At 45.7% G+C, this 27,211-nt stretch overlaps 1 protein-coding gene across 19 annotated transcripts in view; it reads right to left on the minus strand.

Moving 5' to 3' along the window:
* Positions 1-27,211, minus strand: part of LPP (LIM domain containing preferred translocation partner in lipoma) — a 438,751-nt gene that overhangs the window by 287,928 nt on the left and 123,612 nt on the right. For 14 of the 19 annotated variants that reach the window (XR_010590535.1, XM_065557534.1, XM_065557541.1 and 11 more), the window contains one exon: positions 5,386-5,449. The exons of the other annotated variants lie outside the window; for them this stretch is intronic. The gene's annotated coding sequence lies outside the window, so the exon portion shown is untranslated. Of the gene's footprint in view, positions 1-5,385; positions 5,450-27,211 lie in introns of those variants that run through there. 19 annotated transcript variants of the gene reach the window in all.

The following is a 27,211-nucleotide window of genomic DNA, read 5'->3' on the forward strand; positions in this document are numbered from 1 at the left end:
TTCAAGCCTCTAATCAGAGTGTTTTCAGTCAGATCACTGCACCAGGAATTAGCAGTGGAAAGAGGGTGGCGGGGGGAACCCTGGTTGAGTAAAAGTGCTGCAAGCCACATTTGATGTAATAGTCATATGATTAACAAACTGTCATATCAAACTTTTCTGCAAAGTAGGAACACTCTGACACTTCATATTTTTAAAACTGACATTTTGATTCATTACTGTAAATAGCACTTTGTATTAAATATTGTGACAAGGAGCAGAGCATATTTTTCAAGCTCTAACATTTAGGAATCGCTTTTTTTTTTTCCTTTACATCTGAAGCTGTTACAGCAGAGCTCAGAGGAGATTTCTATGAAGAGCCTACTTCTTTTGCCTGGCTTTCCAGTGATGCGGAGAACTGCAGCACAGAAAGATGTTAACGATACTGGCATACTAAAGTAGGAAACTGTCTCAAGGACACACAGTAGCTAAAGTAAATAATGTACACTACATTTATAACAGATCACCCAGAACGGATGAGGCTAAGGCACTGGACTGGCACTCAGAAGATTTGAGTGCGATTCCCACCTCTGCCACAGACTTATTCTCACTGGGCCTCAGTTCCCCATCTGCAAAATGAAGAATAATAAACTTGCTTTCTCCTTGCCTGTCTCTGTCACGTCTATTTAAATTGTGGGCCCTTCAAGACAGCAGCTGGCATCATGAAACCTCCATCTCCGTATAAAAACCGAGATAGAGAGCTCCTGCGTATCCCCTAGCTGTAAACAGAGCTGTCGGTGCAATCCACTGAATCAAGGGGATTTGCAGCCACAAACATGACTCTTACATGTGGCCTGCAGTGTACAGTCAGAAGTGGCGTGGCTGCAATATATGTGGAATAGGGATCGCAGTGTTATTTAAACGTGGGTTCAATGCAACCGGCTGTGTTCCCGCAAGAGCAGTTACACACCACTCATCATATGCTACCTCCGGAAATCTCGTAGCAGGATTAGCGTGCCAACAAGTAGAGTACTGGTCTAGCCAGACATCTAAAGCATATTGGCACCACTTAAATTTGTCCATTCACCAATATGTTTTCCGAAAAACGCCCATATGCTTTGCCTGTAGCTCCCATATGCTTTTGTAAAGGAAAACAAAAACATTGTGTTAGTTGTGAGTGATTGATCATTCTGTATTTCACAAGAGTCAGATTTAAAACAACAAATAAAACCATTCAGCTGCAGGGCTTTTCCTTTTTTTCAAGGCTTTCTCCTCCAGTTCACTGATGAAATCATGGTAACCAAGAATGCAGAGAAACACCAGGACATTGCAGTATACTTAGTGGGCATGTCACACACTATCAGATGCCTCAGGAAATACAGGCAGAATCCACATTACTGGGATACAACAGAAATAGTTAGGGCCCAGCCAAATTGACGGTCCATTCTGGTCAAGTTCAAGGTGACAGCATTTGAAAATTAGTCAGTTTCAGGTTTTCAGATATTTACATCTGAAATTTCACGGTGTTGTAACCGGGGGGGTCCTGACCCAAAAGGGAGTCAGGGGAGGGGCAGGGAGTGTGTCGCAAAGCTGTTGTAGGGAGGTCGCGGGATTGCCATCCTTACTTCTGGGCTGCCTTCAGAGCAGCTGGGGTAGGTACCCAGAGACGGGTCTGATCTCCCCCACCCCGAGCGTGGCCGTGCAGGGGAAGAGCAACTCCCGTCCCTCCCCAGCCCAGAGGGCAGTAGCAGCAGGAACCAGGGGCAAGGTAGAAGCTCCTGCTCTCCCCCTCTCCTCCAAAGCTAAATTTCACGGTCCGTGAGACGTTTTTCTTGGCTGTGAATTTGATGAGGCCCTAGAAATAATGGCCAGTGATTTCGAGGCCAATGCAATCTCAGGCTATGCTTGGGATTAGACGCTTAAGAGATGGTGATTCCGCTCTCCAATGCAAGGACTTTGCAACCTTAATGTTTTTTGTATCTACTAGGACTGCACACACACTTTGTTTGTGTGTGTCACTAGGCAACTGATCCCTTTACCGGAAGTCGGGGTTACCTTTATTGGGTCCAAGTGCTCATTTACTAATTAACTATTAATGAGCCAGCCGGGGCAGTTAGTTGCAAGGAGGAGCTGATGGTAACTGGCATGATCGAAATTTGCGTTCCCAGCTCTGCCGCTGCTAATTCCTATGCTGTTCTAATGGATCTTTGCCCAGGTTGTCAGGCAGGGCCATTTGCATACAGATGGTGCTAGAGGGAAAGCATCTAGCCTGGAGAACCACAGCTTTGGTCCATTTCTGGTCACACTTTGAAGCCGTGTTGCTCTTCGGTGAATTTTAGATTTCTAGGGCCAAATTCACCATGTCTTCTTGGGCCAGCCATAATACTCTGTGGCAAGTATCTGTTAATTGCTATAGTTATTCCATTACCCCAAATAAAGACAGCTTTCTTTCGCAAAAGGGTTTCCTACCCAGTTCAGTGAGGAGAGACACTCCCATGGACACCGGCAGCTCCTGAGGAGAGGAGCTCCCAGAAGGCCGGATGAGGAGGGTTCCTAAAGCAGAGGGCCTAGATGCGCCTGGAGACACACAGCTCTCCAGGGAGCCCACCAGAGCAAGAGTCTGGAAGGTCACTCCTGGAGCTGGGAGATTCACAGAGAGACAGCTGCCGTCGGCAGACATCCAGGAGGACCTGGTCTCAGCCAGACAGTGGCAGGAAACCCCAACCGGACACGAACTACGCACCGCTGCGGGGAAAGAACTGTCGCGGATGGATCTTCATGGACGCCTGCTTCCGGACAAGGATCCTCTTCAGGCTGCGTCCCAGGGGCAGAGACTTGAACTGAAAGAATCCCAGATGAAGAACCAGGATGGAGGCAAGCAGTGGACTTGGGTGGGAGACAGATAGACTGGGACTTACTGGGTCCCCCCAGCTAGAATGCTGGGACAAATGTTTTGCTCATATTTTTTGCTGGCCTTTTCTGCTAAATAAATGAAGAGTGGACCCTCCTAAAGCCTGCCTGGACTTGTACTCCAGATGTGAGGGGAAATATAATGGCAGAGTTCACCCACACCTGACTACAAGGGGGGGTGCGCTGTGGCAGCTTGCACTGGGACAGTATCTACCAAATAAAGCCCGCCCATGCCGCACTGCAATGCTCTCTAGGTCTGACTGAATTTGCTCTCAGCAAGGATAGATTTCTGACAGTGATCTAATCTGATGCAGGGTCCAATTACAGGCTAGACGCAATAGGTAAAAGCCCAATTTTCCACAGGAGCGATGCTGAACAAATGGTCAAGAGAGAGGAAATCATTCTCTTGCTATGGGGCACACGGTAACGAACAATTTGTTGGAGCACGGCGGCAGGATCAATTTCACGATATATTTTCTCATCGTAAAAACTGCGCACATTTCCCTGTCAGCCCGAGAACTCACAATGCTATAGATGATAATTATCTTTTTATTACATAGCAAAAACCTCTCCTTCCCCACTCCCAAGAGCAACAGTGCAGAGGAAGGGGCAGGTGAATATGGCATGGACAGAAGGACGGAAATCATCGAGAGGGAGGAGGTTACCCCCACCTTTATAAAAAGAGAGGTATCAAAAGAAGTATAGATTCAGTGTTGGCAGCTGTTTAATTTGGACAGTTTATTAGATATTGTCAGGAAGGCATGGCAGAGAGACAGTAACGCTAACAAGAGACCTGCCATTAATCTTCAGTAACCCAGCAGCTGGGGAGCGCAGGCCTTGAATCAAATTCCCCTGAGAATTATTATTAATCTCCCATCCTCTGTTTATTAATCCCTTGCCCGCCTTCCTAGCTCACCATTTATTAACGTCCTCAACTGTTTGCAGTAAACAGGATGCTGAAAACTCATCTCCAGCTCACCATAATTTACAGGCCACAAGCAAAAGCAAGGAAGGGGGAGGAAGGATGAGGAAGAAGGAGTGAAAGTGTAGGATGAAAGCTGGCTCGGTGACGGCGACGGGACGGAGGAAAGGAAACCGCACACACTGGTTGCTGCGTTGAAACCCTGACGGTATTTCCAGGTATGTTTTCTTAGGCTCTCTGCAGTGCGACCACCTGCCATCCCAGGATGCTGCCACAGCTGGAGAGATCAGCGTTCTGAAGAACACGCTCTCGGATACTCCCTCGGTTGGATATACGCCCACACAGGGGGTTCCAGCCCGTCCGCCGCACCTCCGGAAACCCTCAGCGCTGTAACGCGTGGTGAGCGGCGACATAGCAGGACCACGGCTCTCGTGCCACTGAATAGCACAGCAACGTGGAAGTAGCTATATTGGCTCCTACCACTGGCCATTGAGTCCACTAACCTGCCATCATAGCTCTGACCGTGCGGCTATCTAATCTGCTGCCATGCCTGGAGCAGCAACCAGCAACTGATACTACAAAAGAAGGCGGACACAACCCCCTAACGCACCACAATAATCATGCCCTTGGTCTATGTGGGCATGGGAGGGTGAGGAAGGGAATTCTTTCTTGCCCAATACAGGCCATCGACATACACCCTATATCATGTACGCTGATCGCTCTTAGCATGAAAAGCTACAGATGTTAGTTCTCTGGCCCCTCTCATACACACAAGCCACATAGTAATGTCGAAGGCGCTTAAACATCACCAGGTAAAAGAAGGCCCACGCGCCTGCATGTCGACATTATGCATTTTTTTCCTTGGGGAAAACTAACTGGACACCAGCCTCTCATGGCTGCACTTTACCTCCCTTTTCATCACCCGTCTATCGGTGGCAAACAGCTCTTGCTTGTCGTGGGACAGAAATTGCTATTCCAAACCTACCAGCTATGAATCTGTATTCCTCCATTCCCAGTTTTAGCATGGCTTACCCATGCCTTGTTCTATGCCAATTACCATGACTCAAGAGCAAACCTCTCATTTGCCCCCTGGGATGCTGTCACGGTTGATTAAGGACGGAGAATGGACCTACTTTGACAATGTTCCCTTTCAAACGTTCTTACCTGACGGAGCCTCTTCACTAGGATTTAATGATCCTACCTTGGGACAGAAGCGAAGAGCAAACTAAGGGATGCGTCAGATCATTCGACGAGGGGCCGTTGCTGAAGGTTCAGAACTGTTTCTCAGGCCGAGCTTTGGGTTCCTGCTAAATACCTTCAGTCACTTTAAAAGAATGTGTGATCCTGAAGAATGACCCAACTACCTCAGCAACATATATAGATTTCTATTTAGGTGCTTCTAATGATTGAGACGCACTCTTTTCTTTACTGCCGCACACTGAAGATTTAAGTCAATCTGGATACAACTCGGAGGGTGCTGGGGTGACCACAGCAACCAGCAAATCAAGTCCCTAGATCCCCACGTAAATCCTAAAATGAGCAGTTTACCAAGCATAGGGACCCCATTCCCCTCTCACCTCAAGTCAGGAGGCGCCCTCCAAGCCCAGGATGAGACGTACTTACAGGAACGCTGAAGGGTCTCTGTAGAGGAAGCAGATAAAGATGTTTCCAAATTAGAATCAAGCCCTTGAACTTCGTAACTGCCATAAGTAGATCAAGTTGGATACATCGCTTCAGCAAAAAAAACAAATGGGCTAATAAGCCCTCAGACCTTCTCTAATGATCACAGAGCAAGCCCTTTCCCTTACTACAAGTCCTATGTCCGTCTGTCCCTTTTTTTCCCCCACATAAGGGCTTTTCACCCTCTCTCTGGAGAGATTAAATCTGAACTGGTGCTAGAGTAAGATGGGGTTTATTTGAGAGAGAAGCTATTTGTTTTAAATCGATTTAGAGATGGTGAAAGGCAGTGGCTTGGTTAACAAAGTCCTCTCTAACTCCCGAACAGACGGCCTTTTGCCCACAACCCTTAACATGCGTCCTCTCCCTGAGCTGGAGGGGACTCCCTTCAGGTGGGGAGGCAGTGGGGGAAGAGAACAAGACAAAAAAGCTGTTGCTTCTCCATCTAGCCCTTAGCTTCCCTTCTAGAACCATCAGCTACTACCACGTGTGGTGGTACGTTTGCCACAGGGACACCAACAAGAACTAAAATTGAGATCTAACTCGTTTCACACAGGTCACTGAACAGCCACCAGCCATGACAGACAAAGTTACCACAAATATGAGCTGTTTTTTCATCCTGTGGTCTGAGATGCTGGTAGCCTGTTGACCACCCTCCACACCCAGCTAGCCTCTGTGCTTTCCGTGTTTTTCGGGTTGCCCTGTTGTGAACTTTACTTGTTACCTTCTTCTCCAGAACAACTTGAAACCGGTGAAAGGTTTTGCATAAATGCAACAACAGCGCTTCATTTCTCCAAGCCATCCCTCGCCATTACATTTGCTGACGTGCAAGGATAAGTGGATATCCAGAGACCAACATCATGCAGCCAAGGGTGACTGGGATCTAACACGGTACCAGTAGGACATGACCCCATTTAACATGGATTGATGCAGGCCTCCAGGGCCTTTCACGTCTCAAGATCTGGGTTTAAATTCTCTACAAAGTCAGAAGTAGAGATGCCTTTACTGGAGTTTCTCCTCACAACCCTTGAGCCAGAAATGAAGATGACTAAGACAAGATGCCCACAAAGTTCTTAAGCCAGTATCTGCTCACAGTCCATAGAACCACTAGACAATTGGCATATACATCTTTGCTCAGAAGAGCCCCCAGATTGGAACGGCACAGGGGGCCACCCAGAATGAGGTTCCCCAATGAGCAAGGGAGGAAAGGGTGTGAAAACAACTAAAACAGCAGTTGGTTGCATCAGGTCGGGACTGAAGAACATAATGCATGGAGGCAGCTTGCTCAAGATTTGTCTCATGAGCAAAAAATGTACATTCACATTTTAAAGACACTACAAACCCAGATTAAGTAACAGCAGAGAAGCAGATAAACATAACTGCAGAGGAGGCATCATGTGCTCACAGGTTGGTTTTTTGTTTTTATTGGGGAAATGAATGCAGAGGACTTTTCTGTGCCTGTTACATTGTCTGCTCACCATTTGATGTAGCATGCAGACTGGAGACTTCAAAGGCTCATTCTTGCTTACATATCGAGACTGCTCTAAGCTAATGCCCCGAATGCGACCAAAAACCAACGCATGATGAATCATTCATACCGCACACAGCAGGGCTAGTAAGCACCAGGCCTCGTCTCATGTGTGCTGTACTGTACGCATCTGTTTTTGGAGAAAGGAAATTCAAGTCCTCACAGGGTTACAAGCTTACTGCTCTGTGTCAGTAGCGTTGCGTCTTCTCGGCTGGAAAGTGAAAGTAAAGTGAAAACTTCAGAGCTACAATTTAAGCATGAATAGCCAACGGAGTTAAGCAAAAATCCACTGGCACGGGCAGCAAATTATACAAATGCACATGTCCATTTCCCCAGCCTGTCTTTGGAAAGTTTTGGAGGATAAACGGCATTGTCATTATTAGTCCTAATCAAAGGAGTCTTTTAGAGGGGTTTGAAAAAAGGAGAGAGAGTCGCCCAAATCAAAAGCCCAGATCCTAAAACTTTGGAGAGCGTGGATCTAGTGCTGAACTTCATTGCTGGCCTCATCTCTGCACTGGACCAAATCAAAACAACCCTGAACGCGGCAGAAGTTTAGATCTGCATCTGGATGCACTGGCCTGAGACTAAACTGGAGTCAACTGATGTCGCTCTACTGAAGTTGATGAAGTTAGGCTGATTTAGACCAACTGAGGATCTGGACTATCAACTTTTCAACTCAGCCCACCCCCTCCCCCCAGTTAAATATCTTCTACCGAAGACCAGCATCTTTGCCATCTTAGTTTGGATAATTTATTTAAATCATGCTTGAAGATTCACCAACATCTTTGGGCTGTGTTTGTATTTAAAAATAAAATCCCAATAGCTTTGAACACATGTTAATATTTCACCAGATTTGTGTGGACGTGCAGTTGTGCTTCCAGCTTTACATCTGTGAACTGGCTGAAGGGAGAGCCCTGCAACATGGTGCGGGCGGCAAAGAGAACACAAAACACAAAACTGAGTTGTGAGTGCCTGCTGGGCAAGAAGATAATAGTTGTTCTTTTCAGAGGCCTGAGGTATTATTCACCAAGGATTGTTTTGGGTTGGGAATGGACAAAGGCTGCAGAAAAAGGGACCGGGGGAGGAGAAAGGCACTCTGATACTATGGTAAAGAGATTGGTTTAAAACCCAAGTCAGACAAAACAGATTGGAAAAGGAAGCCAAATTCGGATTAGTTTAAACATTTTATATATATTTTATATAGGATCTTCAAAAACTTTACAGATTATGAGTAAAGAGGCCTTCATCCATTGGCAAAATGCAACCACTTGTAGAGTAGACTGATATACTTGTTTAACAGCACACAGCAACAGTACAGAACAATTTTAAAGACAGGGAAAATGAAGAACTCTGTATCCAGATGCTGCTGCGGGGGAAAATGAGACAGGCCAGAATTTAATTCGTCAAACTGTTATTGGGCCAGTAGGCCAAGCTTTTAAACACTTACTCTTGCACAAATATGGAAAGAACGGAAATGACAGGGTGTGGATATTGAACAATGGATTAGGATCATAAGACCATGCGTTTTAGACATCGAAAAGTTATTTTAGATTAGCTGACTTCATCCCCATGCAAATGCAAGACAGCATCTCGAGAGAGATGATATTAACGTGATGCTATGCTATGGTTTTAGGCCAAGGAGAAATGGCACAGTTAGAAGAGAGCAGGGAAACCTCTCGGGCAAAGCTGAATACATAGAAAGTTAATAAGAGATGTAGTCTTGAAACAAGTAAACTGAAAAAAATATACATTCCATCCTCTCCTCCCCTTATACCTCATTAAATGGCTATATATACTTACTTCCCCCGGCCCCCAGTATTTTCTTGTCCATTTTTCTCAATAACCACTGGATACAATTTAAATATCAGTCTATCGCCGTACTTTTCTGATCCCCATCGCCATATCCTCTCCGCAGCTTCACAAACATTAATAAGCTCATGATGACCGTACCCCTGTGAAGCAGGGAGGTACTATTAAGCTCATTTTACCAATCCCTATCTGGGAAACAGAGAGGTTAAGTGACTTGTCCAAGGTCACGCAGGGAGTCGGTAGCGGAGCTAGCAACTGAGCCCAGGTCTAGAGTTCCAGGCCTCATGCTCATCCTTCATCCCCAAAGGAAGACATTTGATCACCAAGAGGACTGTCGCCTTTCTAACCAGCCTGCTCCTCATGACCAAGGTAAAATATTCTAGGCACGTTACACTGAAAAACATGCATTACATCAGACCATTCAAAGGTGCACATCTAGGCCCCGCCTCCTCACATGAAGCCACTCCCACAGTATCCTGGGGCTGACACACCAGAAAATTAAAATGGGCCAAGCAGCTCACATTGCAATGAAAGCGCTCCTTGACATGCGTGTGCACGTTGTGAGAGAAAGCCTTGGAAAAGGACAACTATGGGCAGCACAAATTCCCCTTTACATCAGTGAGCATTCTGACTTCAGTCAGTCAATAAAATAGTGTGTGTGGGGGGGGTAGTATTTGAGCCATTTTTCTGTCTGATTTTAATTTCCTTGCATATCAGCATTTGCCAGGAGTATCGTCAACACAAGGGATCATTTGACATCCTCGCTGATTGCATGCAAATTAATTGGATTCTTTGGGTTTGGATTTATTTTGCTTGCAAGTCTTTTTGCCTTGAATGAAGAGGCTTTACCAGGAAATATTTTAACGAAGGAGGGGGTATTTTCAGATCCCGATGTTGGATGCATTGCAGACCACTGCACACAGATCTTTGTTGCACAGCAATCCATCTGCTGTATTGGGGGCAAGATCAGTATCCTGCTAGCAGCTAAGTTCCATTTGCTTCCCTTTGTGTTATGTGGAACTCCAAGTCCCATTGGTCTGTGCAGACCAGAGCTTTGTATTGAGGCACACACTCACAAGCCCAGAAAAGCCCGTTCTCTTTGCTATGCACACAATGGAGAAAGCCTCAAATGTTTTGCTCAACGTACAGTAACTCCTCGCTTAACGTTGTAGTTATGTTCCTGAAAAATGCGACTTTAAGCGAAACAATGTTAAGCGAATCCAATTTCCCCATAAGAATTCATGTAAATGGGGGAGAAGAGTGGGGTTAGGTTCCAGGGAAATTTTTTCGCCAGACAAAAGACTATATATATATATATACACACACATACACACACACACACACACACACTATAAGTTTTAAACAAACAATTGAATACTGTACACAGCAATGATGATTGTGAAGCTTGGTTGAGGTGGTGGAGTCAAAGGGTGAAACAGGGTGGGATATTTCCCAGGGAATGCCTTACTGCTAAATGATGAACTAGCACTTGGCTGAGCCCTCAAGGGTTAACACGTTGTTAATGTAGCCTCACACTCTACAAGGCAGCAAAAATGGAGAGAGGGGAGACAGCATGGCAGAGAGAGACAGACACACACAGGGTGTGTGTGAGAGAGATGCGCATTGCCCCTTTAAGTACGCTGACCCCACTCTAAGTACATTGCCTTTTAAAGTAGATCAGCAAGTTGAGACAGCAGCTGCTGCCAGCAAGCTCCCTCCATCCTGAGCCCTGTCATGTCCCCCACCACCCCGCTCTACGGAGATGGGGTAAGCGGGGAGCAGGAGGGAGGGGGACACCCTGACATCAGCACCCCTCTTCTCCCCGCCCCCTTGCACAGCAAGCTGGAGACTCCCAGGAACAGCTTCAAGTCAGAGGGCAGGAGCAGCACATGGCAGTGGGGGGGAGCGACAGATGAACTGCCGGCAATTGATAGCCTACTGGGCGGCTGCTGTACAGGGAACTTTGGGGAGTGAGGAGCTGATAGGGGGGCTGCCAGTGCACCCTGGTTCCAAAGCCCCACCACTAGCTCCAACGGGCTGCTCTTCCTGCAAATGGTGGACAAACAACATTATAAGGGAGCATTGCACAACTTTAAACAAGCATGTTCTCTAATTGATCAGCAACGTTAACCGGGACGACTTTAAGTGAGGAGGTACTGTATTAATACCAGCTGGGTTCAAAACAGAGGAGTGGGTGAATTCAGTGTCGATCGGCTGGAAAGGGGATAAGAGGAATCATCATCATTATTACAGGGGGGACAATTATTGTCATGCTTCTCCAAGTGATTAACCGCCTACCACTGTTGCTGGCTAACAGAGTTGCCCCTGGAGCTAAAACTGTAAGAGATCTTCGCTATAATGCTGAAGATGCTAGGCTGAAGCCCGGCCCGCCTACATGCATGTTTCGTCTTGAGTACATCTATGCTTTGGTCACACCTCACAAGGCTATGGTCATTGTAACTCAAAACTCTACCCAATCCTTAGCACAGTTTCTCTAAAAATCTGAGTATGGCAACATGGCCTAGGGACAGAATTCACGCCCTGAACTAAGCTGCAGTCAACACAAGGGAGCAAAGCGCTATGCAGTTCTGCTTTGTGCGGGAGGAGAAACTGACCTAAAGAGACATATTGCAACAAATACTCACCCATGTCCAGTCCTGCCTCAGATCCCACCACAGATATTACGGTGATGGAGGCCATACAGGTTATCGGTTTGTATCACAGCAGTGCCCAGAGGCCCCGAGTGAGATTGGTCTGTACAGACTCCCTAAGCTCTCCTGCTACGTGGATAGTTAAGACAGACAGAGGAAACTGAGGCAGAGGGAGGGGAAGTGATTTCAAGGTCACCCAGCAGGTCGGTAGCAGAGCTGGGAACAGACCCCAGATCTCCTGACTCACTGTCCTATGCCCCAGCACTGCAGCACGCTGCCTCTCCACCATGATTGCTAGCTCAATGCCAGCATGCGGACGAGGCGGGCCTCATCCCTCTTTCTACTGAATCTGAGAAGCCCCTTTACAGCAGGATTTTGCCAGGGAGTCCAGCAAGAGCACAGCCCCCAGAGCACTTGGACCTACAAGCCACGTCTTCAATTCTCAAGCTACAAAGCTACGACTTAGCAAAAGTGCAACTGAACTCCATGTACTTGTTACATTTCTAAATATACTCCCGGTTGTCAAGACAACAAAGAGACTGATGGATCTCTAAAGCGTTCTGTATCTATTTAATTGTCAGCATTTCAAACTGACTTGGAAGAAAAATGCTGCGTGATAAGTCTAATCACCATGGTTACCGCTGGCTAAGCCCGTAATAAAAAAATATTTTAGTGAAGCGCGTGTTGCCACATGAGGAGCAGATGGGAGACGATCTTGTTACTGTGACAACCCCTGCTGCAAAACTAAACTTGAGGAAAAACGCGAGAGACTCTTTTTGAGATCTCAGACACAACAGGCATCGGGGGCTAAATCTTCTCAGACGTTCGATGCCAGGGAATCAAGTTTGGCTCTATCCTCACCCAGCATGTGCTCCCAATCTGGTGGCCAAAAGCATCATTCTACAATGGCAAAAACCATCATGTGGGTGTCCATGGAAGTGATGGATAAAATGATCACAGAATCATAGGACTGTAAGGGACCTTGAGAGGTCATCTAGTCCTGTGGTTCTCAACCAGGGTTACACGTACCCCTGGGGGTACACAGAGGTCTTCCAGGGGGTACATCAACTCATCTAGAGATTGGCCTAGTTTTACAACAGGCCCCATAAAAACCACTAGCAAAGTCAGTACAAACTAAAATTTCATGCAATGACTTGTTTATACTGCTCTATATACTATACACTGAAATGTAAGTACAATATTTGTATTCCAATTGATTTATAATTATATGGCAAAAATGAGAAAGCAAGCAATTTTTCAGTAACAGTGTGCTGTGACACTTTTGTGTTTTTAAGCCTGATTTTGTAAGCAAGTAGTTTTTACGTGAGGTGAAACTTCGAATCATAGAAGATTAGGGTTGGAAGAGACTTCAGCAGGTCATCTAGTCCAACCCCTGACCAACACCATCTAAAACATCCCAGCCAGGGCTTTGTCAAGCCGGGCCTTAGAGGTTTTTAAGGATGGCGATTCCACCACCTCCGTAGGTAACCCATTCCCATGTTTCACCACCCTCCTAGTGAAAAAGTTTTTCCTAATATCCAACCTAAACCTCCCCCACTGCAACTTGAGACCATTACTCCTTGTTCTGTCATCTGCCACCACGGAGAACAGTCTAGATCCATCCTCTTTGGAACCCCCCTTCAGGTAGTTGAAGGCTGTTATCAAATCCCCCCCTCACTCTTCTCTTCTGCAGACTAAAGAAGCCCAGTTCCCTCAGCCTCTCCTCATAAGTCATGTGCTCCAGCCCCCTGATCATTTTCGTTGCCCTCCGCTGGACTGTCTCCAATTTGTCCACATCCTTTCTGTAGTGGGGGCCCCAAAACTGGACACAGTACTCCAGGTGTGGCCTCACCAGTGCCGAATAGAGGGGAATAATCACTCCCCTCGATCTGCTGGCAATGCTCCTACTAATACAGCCCAATATGCCGTTGGCCTTCTTGGCAACAAGGGCACACTGTTGACTCATATCCAGCTTCTCATCCACTGTAATCCCCAGGTCCTTTTCTGCAGAACTGCTGTTCAGCCAGTCGGTCCCCAGCCTGTAGCAGTGCATGGGATTCGTCTGTCCTAAGTGCAGGACTCTGCACTTGTCCTTGTTGAAGCTCATCAGGTTTCTTTTGGGCCCAATCCTCCAATTTGTCTAGGTCACTCTGGACCCTATCCCTACCCTCCAGCATACAGACGCTCCCCGGGTTACGCAAACCCGATTTATGCAAATCTGGACTTACAGGAAAAGTTCCATAAGTTCCGTAGGCTTTCGGGGGGGGGGGGGGGGGGAGAGGAAGGGTGTAATTGTCGGGCATACGTTCCCGACTTATGCAAAATTTGATGTATGCAAGGCGTTCTAGAAAGGAACACTTGCGTAAGTTGGGGAGTGTCTGTATCTACCTCACCCCGCAGCTTACTGTCATCTGTGAACTTGCTGAGGGTGCAATCCATCCCATCATCCAGATCATTCATAAAGATGTTGAACAAAATTTGAGTGGTGGTGGGTTTCCTAATGTCCAACCTAAACTGCTCTTGCTCCTGTCTGGGTTTAGGTCTATAACATACACATTACGGTGCTTTAGCGTGACAGCAAGTATGGTGGCCCAAGTATTGACTAGATATGCTGGAATAGCGGCACTGCACTTTCTACCCTGCTGGGTCGCCCTCTGGTTAGATTTATAAATGACAGACAGTAAAGAAATCAAGTAGATTAACAAGAGAACCACCTGGCTTCTGTGTCTGCAATTCTAGGTGTTGGTGCTGTTTGCACCCACTTTCAAAGGGGCTCATTCAGTCCCGGAGCCAGAATGTTCCACCTGTCCCTGCAGGAAAGTGGTGTCCCTTTCACAGGATCTCAGTGTCATTCAACAGGGCAGGTGGACTCTTAAGGCTGCAGGACTACAGCCAATCAACAAGCTCTCCCCTGCCAACAGTTATGCCTGACAGGTAGGGGCATGACTGGAATAAACTCCCGTGGGGAATTCCCAAGGGGGTACACGCCTGAGCACAAGTGAGCCCTGCCGTCCTAAAAGTCTGTGACACCGACTGTACGTGTGAATGCCTTGGAAGCATGGTGCCACCCCAGCCCAGCTACTCTGTTCATTGATCCCCTCAGATCACCTGTTCACAAACTGCAGCCACTCCTGTGTCACCAGGCTATGGCTGCTTGGCACGGCTGCTCCAACGTTTAGCCGTGCAGCACTGGGGGCTGCCTCCAGCTTACAAGAGACTGGGGGGGAAAAGGAGGAGCCAGTCCTCTAGCCCCATGAATGTCACAGAGCCTGCCCACTCAACAGTTGAACAGGGCCATTTCCCCTTGCCCAGAGAAGAAGATCTGGCAAAGGTCGAAGGCGGGACACACAGCAGCACATGCAGATTCTGCTCTCAACGCACAGAACTCCAGAAACAATTTTGCAGCGATGAAAGTTCAGCTGTGGGTGTTGGGTGGGAGGGTAGGTGTCAGAAGTGCTGCTTTTTTGAGCAATGACTCCAAAAATGCTGACTCCACTGTGCGGTCCCAGCTAGAAGATTTCAGGTTTTATTTCCTTTATATAAAATCTCAGAAAGACCTAAAACTTGACTTCTTTAGCAGTAAGTTTCAGGCCCTTCCCTCCCAGAAATCTCATCCATCCACCTATGATCAATTCTTGTTCATCCTCCTTACCTAACGGAAAGCATCACTGGCTGAGAGAAAGCCTGAGTTTCATCTGGACACAGAAGGCAACGGGAGACACTCGATGTTAATCTGATGATTGTCGATGATAATTAGTGATCAGGTTTCCAATTAGTCTGAAACGCCATTGACATTCTTTGAACAAAACCTCCCATTCCCTCCAGCGTCATGCCCCAAACAGCCTTAATCGTTTACGTAGGCAAAATTTCTGTGCACCCAGTGTCAGATGTTGTTGTTATAAATCATAGGACTGGAAGGGACCTTGAGAGGTCATTTAGTCCAGTCCCCTGCACTCAGGGCAGGACTAAGTATTATCGAGACCATCCCTGACAGGTGTTTGTCTAACCTGCTCTTAAAAGTCTCCAATGATGGTGATTCCACAACCTCCCTAGACAATTTATTCCAGTGCTTAACCACCCTGACAGTTAGGAAGTTTTTCCTAATGTCCAACCTAAACCGCCCTTGATGCAATTCAAGCCCATTGCTTCTTGTCCTGTCCTCAGAGGTTAAGAAGAACAATTCTTCTCCCTCCTCCTTGTAACAACCTTTTATGTACTCGAAAACTATTATGTCCTTCCTCCATCTTCTCTTCTCCAGACTAAGCAAAACAATTTTTTTTTCAATCTTCCCTCATAGGTCATGTTTTCTAGACCTTTAATCATTTTTGTTGCTCTTCTCTGGACTTTCTCCAATTTGTCCACATCTTTCCTGAAATGTGGCATCCAGAACTGGACACAATACTCCAGTTGAGGCCTAATCGAGTGGAGTAAAGTGGAAGAATTACTTCTTGTGTCTTGCTTACAACACTCCTGCTAATACATCCCAGAATGATGTTCACTTTTTTTACAACAGTGTTACATTGTTGACTCATATTTAGCTTGTGGTCCACTGTGACTCCCAGATCCCTTTCCGCAGTACTCCCTCCTAGGCAGTCATTTCCCATTTTGTATGTGTGCAACTGATTGTTCCTTCCTAACTGGAGAACTCTGCATTTGTTCTCATTGAATTTCATCCTATTTACCTCAGACCATTTCTCCAGTTTGTCCAGATCATTTTGAATTTTAATCCTGTCCTCCAGAGCACTTGCAACCCCTCCCAGCTTGGTAACATCCACAAACTTTATAAGTGTACTCTCTATGCCATTATCTAAATCATTGATAAAGATATTGAACAGAACCGGACCCAGAACTGATTCCTGTGGGACCCCACTCGTTATGTTCTTCTAGCATGACTGTGAACCACTGATAACTACTCTCTGGGAACGGTTTTCCAACCACTTCCAGTTTTGCATCCACTGTATAGTAGCTCTAACTGGGTTGCATTTCCCATGTCATAAGACATGGGTCTTGAATAGCACCTACAATGGAGCAACGCCAAAAAAAAAAAAATCCCTCTTAATGAGAGATGGTTGGAGAACATTCGCTGAAAAAAAATCTATAATCTCCCCCACTGTTTTTGAAGCAAAATTTCAAAGTTTGCAAAACTGTCATCAAAACTTGGATTTCTTTTTTCCAACCGGCCCTTTTGTCAATATAAGCAAGTTATCTGATCCCAGCGCTGCAGAGGAGCTGTTTGGCAGCATAGAATGACTCCACATTTCCCAACATAGTCACTGCACTGCCAGGAGCTAACTTACTGCTTCCTAAAGCACTCTGGTCATAGGACAGTGAACACGCCAGCAAGGCTAGCACCGAAGGGGTATTGGATGGATTTGTGAGAGATGCAACTGTCAAGCTATCCTGCAGTGGGTCAAGAGCATGAGTACTAACCTCAGGGCAGATCGTTGAGAGAGAAGTCACAAATCCCAAATTGGCTGAGCTCTATACTTAGATTTCACCCACCCAAGTGTCAAGTGTAAAGTCTTCAGGCCTAACACCATGGAGTCACAGACAGTCCCCTTGGGTACTCCAGTCTAGGCAAGCTTACCTTTGTGATGGATGGTCCCTTACACCAAAAATCACAGCAATATTCAGTAGGGGTGTAAAGTATTAACCAGTTAACCAATAAGCATCAGTCTTGTCGGTAAGGTATTCAGATTAATGTTTAAACTCTGCTGTGGGACTCCACTGCCGTTCCCCCCGCCCCACGCCCGTGGTCCTGGCAGCCGTCCCCCCCTGCGCCCAAGGTCCCAGCAGCCGTCCCCCCTCCCCCCAACACCCGGGGTCCCGGCAGCCGTCCCCACCCACGCCCGGGGTCCCAGCAACCGTCACACAGGGTGGCAGCTGGGACCCTGGGCACGCAGGGCAGCAGTGGAGTCTAACAGTTAAACATTTAACCAGTAAAATTGTAATGGTTTAAACGTTCACTTTTTTTAAACGCTATTTACATCCCTAATATTCAGGTTACTCCCAGTCCCAAAGGGGACCAATCACTTACCCCACCTTAGATCTCACACCAAAGACAACGCTTGGAGCCAATCCGATAAGAAACTATTTAAAGATGTATTAACCAGGGAAAGGAAGGAAGAGTTTTTTTTAGAAGGTTACAGCAGGTAAACATACACGCCCAAATGAGTTACAGTCTTAACTTTCAAAAGATACTAGGAGTTTATATAATACGCAAGGGATTTTTATTCCCTTCCCCGCCCCCCCCCCCCCCCCGAGCTGCCAGCTCAGCTGATGGGACGTATTCATTTGTACATCTCCTCTTGGGGGGAGGGGCGGAAGGGGGCATAGGTGCTGGAACTGGGGGTGGATTTGACTTCCCCTGACTTGAAGTGGATTCCATTATGTACAGGGTTTACAGTTTGGTTCAACAGCTCTCAGCCCCCCCGCCGTACAAATTGTTCCAGCACCTCTGGGAGACGGAGCAATCAGCAAAGTCCTTTGTCCTCTTTGATGTTCCACAACAGTTCCTCTGGTGTTGACGGGCCTTCTCTGTGGGGCAGGAGATAACACCTTCTGTTGTAGGCCCGCATTTCACACGAATTAATGTCTGGTGATTTCTACAGCTACTGAGGCTTAGGCTTGTCTACACCGGCACTTTACAGCACTGAAACTTTCTCTCTCGGGGTGTGAAAAAACAATCCCCTGAGCGCTGCAAGTTGCAGTGCTGGTAGCGATTCCCCTCGTGGAGGTGGTTTTTTTATAGCACTGCTGCGGCCAGCGCTTTAATGTTGCTAGGGAAGACGTGCCCTTCCAATGCAAATTAATATTAACCACCTTACAACATGGGATACACATATTGTAAGTGAGATTAACACATGCAGCAATTTACAAGCATTCAATAAAATCTAAACACCAAGCACATTTTTAGAACTCTAATACCCATTTCAACGGTGCTAACACACGGGTGAGCCAGCCTGATTCCAACCATGTATCTGTCAGTGTTCAGTTGAGGCAGGGGGGCCTTGGCATGAGCTGGCACCTGGTTTGCCAGCATCACAGTAACCTCAGACATCAAAGCACCTGGGCGAAAAGTAAATATTTTCAAGTCTCATTTTCAAAAGTGACTTGGGCATAAGAACGGCCGCACTGGGTCAGACTAAAGGTGCATCTAACCCAGTATCCTGTCTACCGACAGTGGCCAGTGCCAGGTGCTTAGGTTTCTAAACATCAATGAAAGCCAATGAGACTTAGGCTCCCAAGTCAGGTATTGCAAAACCTAGATACCTTTAAGGAGCAACATGTAAAAATCGGGACCTACATCTCTTTTGAAAATGTGACTTTGGCTTCTTTGAACATTTTACCCTCTAGCCTTAACCGAAGTTGAGATTTCAAAAACTCGGAGCCTAACATTAGGCTCCAAAATCCATATTTACGGACCTGATTAACTTTTAATAACGAAGAACACTTCACAGTTCCCACTGACTTCAGTGAGAGGAGATGCTGCTCAGCACTTCTGAAAATCACACAGGTGCCAAAATATGGATTAGCTGCTAGCTTTGAAAATCTTGGCATAAGCCAATAAACTCTCCCAGCTATGGGTTTGGGACAACTACAGATTCTGTTCTAACAAAGCACATGTCCTCTTGAGATAATTCACCAGGATGATTCCTCTCCCTTGACACCAATGGATTCATTTGATTGAGATCAAAGGTTGCTTTGCACATTTTTATTTGATGTTTCTGGAGTCGGAACGGTTAATTTTGCTAAGCATGCAGCACTGCTGTGACTTCACCGGAGACTACCATAAAACCGTCAAGTTACATTACTTAGGGCTTTGTTTTCAAACAGGTATTTGGTAACTGTTTTCCCTACCCCTCTTCCCAACATCGGCATTTGAAGCACGGTCCCAAAAACAGACAGATAATTATTATCTTCGCTCAATAAATCAAAGAGGTTTTTCGGGCATAAAAGTGTCCAGCAACGCATTCCCGAGCTCTCTCGGCAACAGAACGTATCTTCAGCAGATGTGCCAACATTCTTTTCCACGCTGCTGTGAATTGTGGCAGGCGGTTACAACTCTGCTAGCTAGTTCCTTCAACTCCCTTTGCACGTGGCTTAAGTCACAACAGAACTTGGGTTACTTTTGCACCTCTGAGACCAGAGGTCACATCAAGGCAGGTCCCACTGCTGATTACAGTGCATGTCACTGAAGCAGAGGAGGCACCAATGGTCACCGGTAACTGACAGAGTGACTCATCATGAAGGTAGGAAGCAGGAACCAGGGTTAACAGTCATAAAAGCATAACACATCAGCAACCACCTACGTACTAGCGATGGGGAACCACTCGACTACAGGAACATGGTTCTAGTCCAATGTAAAAGGTCTGCACTATAAGCTAAAAGGAAACCTGCAAAGATTCTGTTCATAACAATTAACACACGGATGGTAACTCAAGGGAATGCCGTCTTTAAATAAACGGTCCCAAATCATGACAGTCAGAGGCTGGCTCTGGCAGAATTCCTCGAGCCTATGCAGAGGTCAGAGCCTACTGCCAGGTAGCACAAGTGGTTAAGTTGTTCAGGTGCAGTCCCTGTTCTACAGGCCGTAATGTAAAACAAACATACAGCAGAAAACCCTAACGATGTCTGTAAAATCCCTCATAACAACACGCATAGCACACAAGCCTGATTACTAGAGCCAAGCAAAAGCCTCGTCGCTCATGTTCCAGTCAGGACCTGTTCTCCACATAAGCAAAGTACGAGGGAGGGCTGTGATGAAAACAGGACTGGAAACCCAGGACTCTTGAGTTCTAATCAAAGAGGTTTGTGATGGAGAAGGCCCATTAGAGCATTTGCATCACCTCCCTACCAAAGTAGGGCTGCTTGTCCTATTTAGAATTAGAAACCTCAAGCAATGACACTGATTTCCACTAGGGTCCCTTCACGGCGGGTTCCCAGTTTGTAAAACAGGGATCACAAACGCTTGCCTTCCTACCTCAAAGCGGTGCTGCAAGCATTGCTTACTTATCATTCATGAAGCACACTCAGGATTAAAAGTATTATATGCTGGAGGAGCTACATATATTTGCACATTTGCATGGAGTAGGCCAAGACAGACTACGCTGGAACAGTATTTGCAGCCTGCAGCCATTATCCAACAAAATGCCCTCTCACCGCACGCGGTCTGCCAACTCACCTTTATCCTGTCTCACCTAAATGCGTGTAGGTGGAAGCATTGTTCATTTTATCTGACAGGAGTTAGGTTAGCTGGACTGTTCAGTAAGCATGAAGACAAACATTTAGATATTAGCTCATGTTTGGGACCTTTTAGAGACCATCACAGGGCAATTCGATTTCTTTCCATTTAAGACTAATTTCTGTCTCATCAAAAGTACTAACTGGGGGTGGGTCTTTTCTCCAGGCTTTCAGTTTCCTGATGAGTCATAGCAGATCCACTATGATAAATTCATGCTTCAGTCAGACTGTTTCTTATCAAGGTATATTCAGTACATTACTAAGATGTTGAGTGTGCTATTTAAAGGGCTAATTTCAGACATCGTAAGTAGCATGCCTTATCAGAACATGTGCTCTGTCCTGAACTAGACAGATGTATCTAGCATCCCCTATCACAGGGTCCAAAACCAAAAACCTGCAGATAAATGAATACTGCAAGGACAAAGAGACATGTGTGATTGGTCCAGTGCACAGCTCTCCTGCAAGCAGCCTTCTCTCCCATTTTGCTGTACCTTTCCCTTCAGCATCAGAATTGTGTGTGTGACAATGGCATTTGATAAAGAAAAAAAAAAATATTTGCAGGCTATACAGGTTGCAACAAATCTACAGTGCTTTGTTTTCCTCTTTCTTGGACCAAGAACCGAGCATTTATTCTTCTGCCTCCGGGGGCTCCTTTACATCCCTGTATGAGAACCGCCCTAAATTCCCACACTCGCACACCACTCACTCACAAGATCCCATGCTAGGTCAGGCAGGCAGGAAGCGCACAATCTAATTTCCTGGAGGCAACGCTGGTTATGGGCACTGGCAGTTTCTCTTTGTTCTTTGTCAGTGCTTTGATTTAACACATGGCTAGATCTATACCCTGTTGCATGCATTGATTCTATTACTGCACAAAGCCCTGTCTGAGCACAAGGTGCCATAAAGCATGCAGAAGACAATACGGTCACTGCCACAAGAGGCCTACAATTTACAAGTCCTTACACCTATTGAAGTGAACAGCCCTTTGCCTGAGTTACAGCCCTAAATTAGACAAATACAATTAAGAGAGCAAAGGAAAAAAAAAGACCAGCTGACTAGAAAGGGCAAACCCCAAAGAGGTCCTATCTGAATTTCTCTGTTTGGTAGATTACCACGAGAAGGTTTCACAGAAGAAATGGGCTGAAAGGATGGGTGTGAATGAGGAGAGAGTAGAGTACTGGCAACCAAGGCTAGGTCTACACTACCTGCCTGAATCGGCGGGTAGAAATCGACCTCTCAGGGATCGATTTATCGCGTCCCGTTGGGACGCGACAATCGATCCCCGAATCGACGCTCTTACTCCACCAGCAGAGGTGGGAGTAAGCGCCGTCGACAGAAAGCCGCAGAAGTCGATTTTGCCGCCGTCCTCACAGCGGGGTAAGTCGGCTGCGATACGTCGAATTCAGCTACGCTATTCACGTAGCTGAATTTGCGTATCTTAAATCGACTCCCCCCTGTAGTGTAGATGTACCCCAATAGGAAGAGAAATTGCACCAAGCATAGGAGGCGGCACGGAACGAGGGACAAAGACAAGCGTGAGGTTGATTACATTATTACAGCAATACCTCATCCCATTCTCCATGTACCAGCTGGATAAAGACAGTGACCTGTACAGAAAATATTCTGTAAGGGAGGAAGGACAGACCAATGGTTAGGGTGCTACAGAAGACTTGGAAGATCAGGGTTCAAAGTCTTATTTCTGCTACAGACTCCCTGAGTGGCCTTATACAAGTCACTTATACTCTCTATGCCTCAGTCCCCCATCTGTAAAACGGGTATAATGGCACTTCCCTACCTAAGAGGGGTATTGTGAGGATAAATATGTTAAAGATCATGAGGTGATCAGCTACTATGGTGATGGAGGCAAGATGGCGATGGATTCTGCAATCCCTGAAATGGAAACTAATGTACTGAAATACATTGCACTTGCTACAATGATCACTCCAAGGCCGGTCACCTACATCCTTCTGTAGACACACGCATACACTAGTGGGTGTTACTGATGGCACAATAGGAGTCCTATGCCAACAGTAGTGAGGTTTTGTAATCCCAGTTCCAAACTTCTCCCAACAAGCTAAATCAAAGAGTTATGGCAACAACCCATCTCCAAAGTTCGCAAAGCCGCCACTGTATATTTGTAGGTGAGCAAATCTACATTCAGTTATTAAGGCTTCTTACAGCGACTCCACTCTTCTGCTTGAAGATATTTATATACGACTCTAATTACAGCATCAGAAAAGAAGAATTCTTCAGTCACCACAGAGACAGAGTGATTTATATTATTAATATTGTGGTTGAAATGTTCAAAGCAATGCAGGGGAATTGGCCACACAGCTTCCATTAAAATTAATGGATGTTGCGTGGCTAGCTCCTCTGCACTGCTTTGAAATTCTCAACCTCTCTGCTTATATGAATGTATATCCCCACATCTGAGGTTCTCAAAGTGTTTTACAAACATTAAACTAGTTCCACCAAACCCCTGGGGAAGAAGGGAGAAAGGAAAGATGGTTTTCTCTAGTTTCCCCAGATCTTCTCACATGATTAAGTTCAACTTGGAAGACCTAGAGAGAGAAAAACAACTTAAAATCGGTCAAGGATTCCATTTGTACAGCATTAGTACTCCAGGTCACCCCAAACCAGGGGGACTTGATTCTTGCTCCTGCCCCTTTAAGCAGAGCAACAGACAAGGTACCATCTTCAAAAGCAAAATTAAATCCAGTTTTGTAAATCAGTACATGAGACACCATCGTTACCAGTTCCAAAGAGCACACATCCTACAATGCAGGTTACATAGCAACAAGCATCCAAAGTTTCTGTGCCTTTAGTACATTTCCCTTGTAGGTCTCGACACTTATTTTCTTAAGAACAGGCAGCAACTTTAAGATGAGTGGGCCTTTATTTGTTAAAATAACCCCACAGCTGGAATTTTGACATCCACATCTTTCTGTTTTTGAACAAGTTTGGACAGGATCAGCCACCATAACTTCTTAATAATGGCAACAGAAACGTACATGGTATGATAATCTCCGGAGGGTAATAGCCAATTACTCTGAAGAAAATGAAGCATTCTCATTAGAAATTGGTATCTGGTTGCTAAATCTACAGCAAAGGTACTTTTTCACACAATGTACAATTGGCCTACGGGACTCATTGCCACAAGATACAATTGAGGCCAAGAGCGTAGCAGGATTCACAAAAGGAATGGACATTTACACGGGTAATGAGAAACTATATAACTATATTAAGAAGGATTTTAAAAAGCTTTGGAAGGACTACAAAGCCTCATATTTCACAGCAAAAGTTCTTGTGCCTTTCTCTGAAGTGCCCGGTGCTCAACAATGTCAAAGACAGAATAATGGGCTAGATCGGGGTAGGCAACCTATGGCACGCGAGCTGATTTTCAGTCGCACTCACACTGCCCGGGTCCCGGCCACCGGTCCGGGGGTCTCTGCATTTTAATGTCATTTTAAATGAAGCTTCTTAAACATTTAAAAAACCTTACTTACTTTACAGACAACAATAGTTTAGTTATATATTATAGACATAGAAAGAGACCTTCTAAAAATGTTAAAATGTAATACTGGCACGCAAAACCTTAAATCAGAGTGAATAAATGAAGACTCGACACACCACTTCTGAAAGGTTGCCGACCCCTGGGCTAGAAGGACGCATTATCTGGCAATACCCATGTTCCTAAAATGATTGATTTTAGACTTTTCCTACAACATTAAGTGCTTAAAATCTCCTGCCTTTCCCAAAATCCAACCTGAAAGCCTCTAAAGTCAGAAGGGGAATAATAATCTTGTTCAGCTCATGTCTCAATCTCCCTTTTCTCATTAGTGCATAGTGATGGGGAAGTTCTACCACAATAAAACATATTCATTTGAATACAAATCGCTCTTCTGGCGAGCAAACAAAACAGCGTACAAGTGATGGTTTTCTGAGATCTAATGCAAACAGACATAGCTAAGAGAAGCACTGAAAGTTGAAGCACTGTGAAAAAACGCCAGTGCAGGCAAACAAAGCTTTGCATCCCCGTGGATCGCAAAGTGCTTTACAAACTCTCAGAGGCAAGAATCATTTCACCCTACCACAGAGGAGTAACCGTCTCTGGGTTGCTGCACAGCAGCTGTTTAACAGCACAACAGTTTGGGACAGGAAGCAGGGAAGCACAACAATAAATGGAACCTGCAAGGGAATTTAGGAATTATTAATCTGGGATTTGGCTAGCTCTTTATATTTGAAAATGGAAACTGTGCGCTACTTTGAGTAACACAATTCAGAATGTCATTTCATAGGGCGGGCAAACAGGCCACGAACAATAAATACACAGAGTTGTGTTCTGAGTCATCCATCTACAGAGGATCTACATCTGTATCTTTTGTTAGTCACCCAACTCTGACTCTGAAGGTTGGAGAAAGTGCTACACAGGCGAAGGACTGAACAACCCGAATATTTCTGGGATGGGGAAGGCAATCTTTAATCACGCACAGTTCAGTGATTAGAACAGGGAACTGGGAGTCAGGACTCCTGGGTTCTGTTCCTAGTTCAGCCGCTGTCTTGGCATGTAACATTGGGGAAATCTTTTATCCTCTCTGTGGCTCAGCCCATCCATTCATGAAAAGGGAACAGGAATATTTAACCACTAGACACAGTGCTTATGAGATGCACTTCTGCAAGTGCAAGGTTACTATTTAACGCTCTTGAAACGTCCCCCTTTAAAAAGAAGGTGCCGCCTATCAGCCTCTTTGTGGAGTCCTTGGGGGGGGCAACAGTTTGATCAAAACAGAGTAGAACTGAAATTAAAGTACTGGGCACAAAACGACTTCAGCCACCCGACTGCGACCTTTTAAACCTATTCTATCAGGATGCTTATAGATAACCGCCAGTTACGTAGCAAACTATGCTGCACGCACAGCTAATCTACAGGGAAACATGCCTGCGGTTTTGTTTATTCATGTCCCCTCCCTCTCCCCATCCACTAGCCGAAATTGTCAGCTCTTTGGGGCTAGTGACTGTCTTTTAAATCGATTACTGTCCGACTCCAGGTGATACTGCCATGCCAATAACAACAAGTGGCAAATCCTTTAAGGAAGGAGCCCTGATTAAATGATCAGCAAATTTCCCATGCTAAACCTTTGCTTCTTCCCCAATTAGAATTCAGAGCCTGTCCGCTTGTTTGGAATGTGTTCCTAGTTTCTTTGAAATGGCAAATGAATGTTATCAAGATGTTGACTATTAAGAGATAGATTTATGAGCTGTGAGGAAATGCTGAGGGGAGACAATGAAAGAAAATCACCCTTCTTTTTTTTTTCCCCCCCTTGCGCCGCTGATAAAGCCTCCCTGAAAAACTTATTTCACTTTCTCACCGCATCAAATCCTACGGTGCAGCCATTCCGAACACACTGCAGACAGTTTGGATCTGAGCTCCCTAAAATAAAAGCCAGCCTCCCTCTCCCAGAGGTCCAGCAATGGAGACACAAAGCCGACACGTCCCCAGCATTTGAGAGGCTGGATTTTGTCTGGGCTCATTCGAGGCCTTTGGTGCCTTGGGACTGCATGACAATTCAAGGGAAAATTTCCTTAAAAGGAACATGCGCTGCGATATATTGATTTGGACAACTGCGATCAAGCCATTTCCCTGTGGAACTGACCTCCCTTCAACCATATAGGCATGCTCATGCCAGTTGGAGTCTCCCCTCATCCTGGCTCCAATAAAATGAATTAAATCTTTTCAAGGAGCTTCAACAAATCAATAAACAGGAAAGTTACAATTAGCTGAACATGATTTAAAGGTAAAGTGAATTGCTGGGGGAATTCAGCCAAAGATTCCTCACATCAAAGGAATCATTGAGGTGTCATAAGCAAAAGCCACAGCTTTATCAAGAGAAATTTCCCTCCTATTATTATTAGTTACTCTTGGAAGTGACCTTTTCTGCAAATCTCTAGACCATTCTGAAGTTCAAGCGCCATTAAGTAGCAAAAATAGTTCTTAACAGAAGTGAACTGCTTCAAAAACATGTTATTAAAGGTTGTCTCCATCTTTCCTTCTCTTGGGTCTTTAGGACAAGCTGCCCACTCAAAGGAAAAACAACACTTTCACTTCTAGCCGAGAATCCCAAAATCCTTTGCAAACGTTTCAGCTTCACGTCCCTTCAAATCCCAGGGCACTAGTAATTTTACACCCACTTATTTGAAGGAGAAACTGAGGGACAGAGAGGTTCAATAATTTGTCCAAGGCCACGCAGTAAAAGCAGTCGCAGAACCGAGCACTGAACTTAGGAATTCTGACGCTCTGCTGTTCTAAACACTGGATCCCACCTTCTTAATTATTGATGGCAGAGGCTGTAATGTGCTAGGTGCTTTTCACAAAGATAAGGCGGAAAAGTGATCACCCCTTGGAGCTCACAAGCGAAGCACTAAGGTGTGTGTTTGTTTAAAAGACGCCTCTACAAATTGGTAAATTAAGGAATGCTCAGTCACCAAGCCCAGATG

Source organism: Chrysemys picta, chromosome 9 (assembly GCF_011386835.1).
Source record: "Chrysemys picta bellii isolate R12L10 chromosome 9, ASM1138683v2, whole genome shotgun sequence".
NCBI classification, from domain to species: domain Eukaryota; kingdom Metazoa; phylum Chordata; order Testudines; family Emydidae; genus Chrysemys; species Chrysemys picta.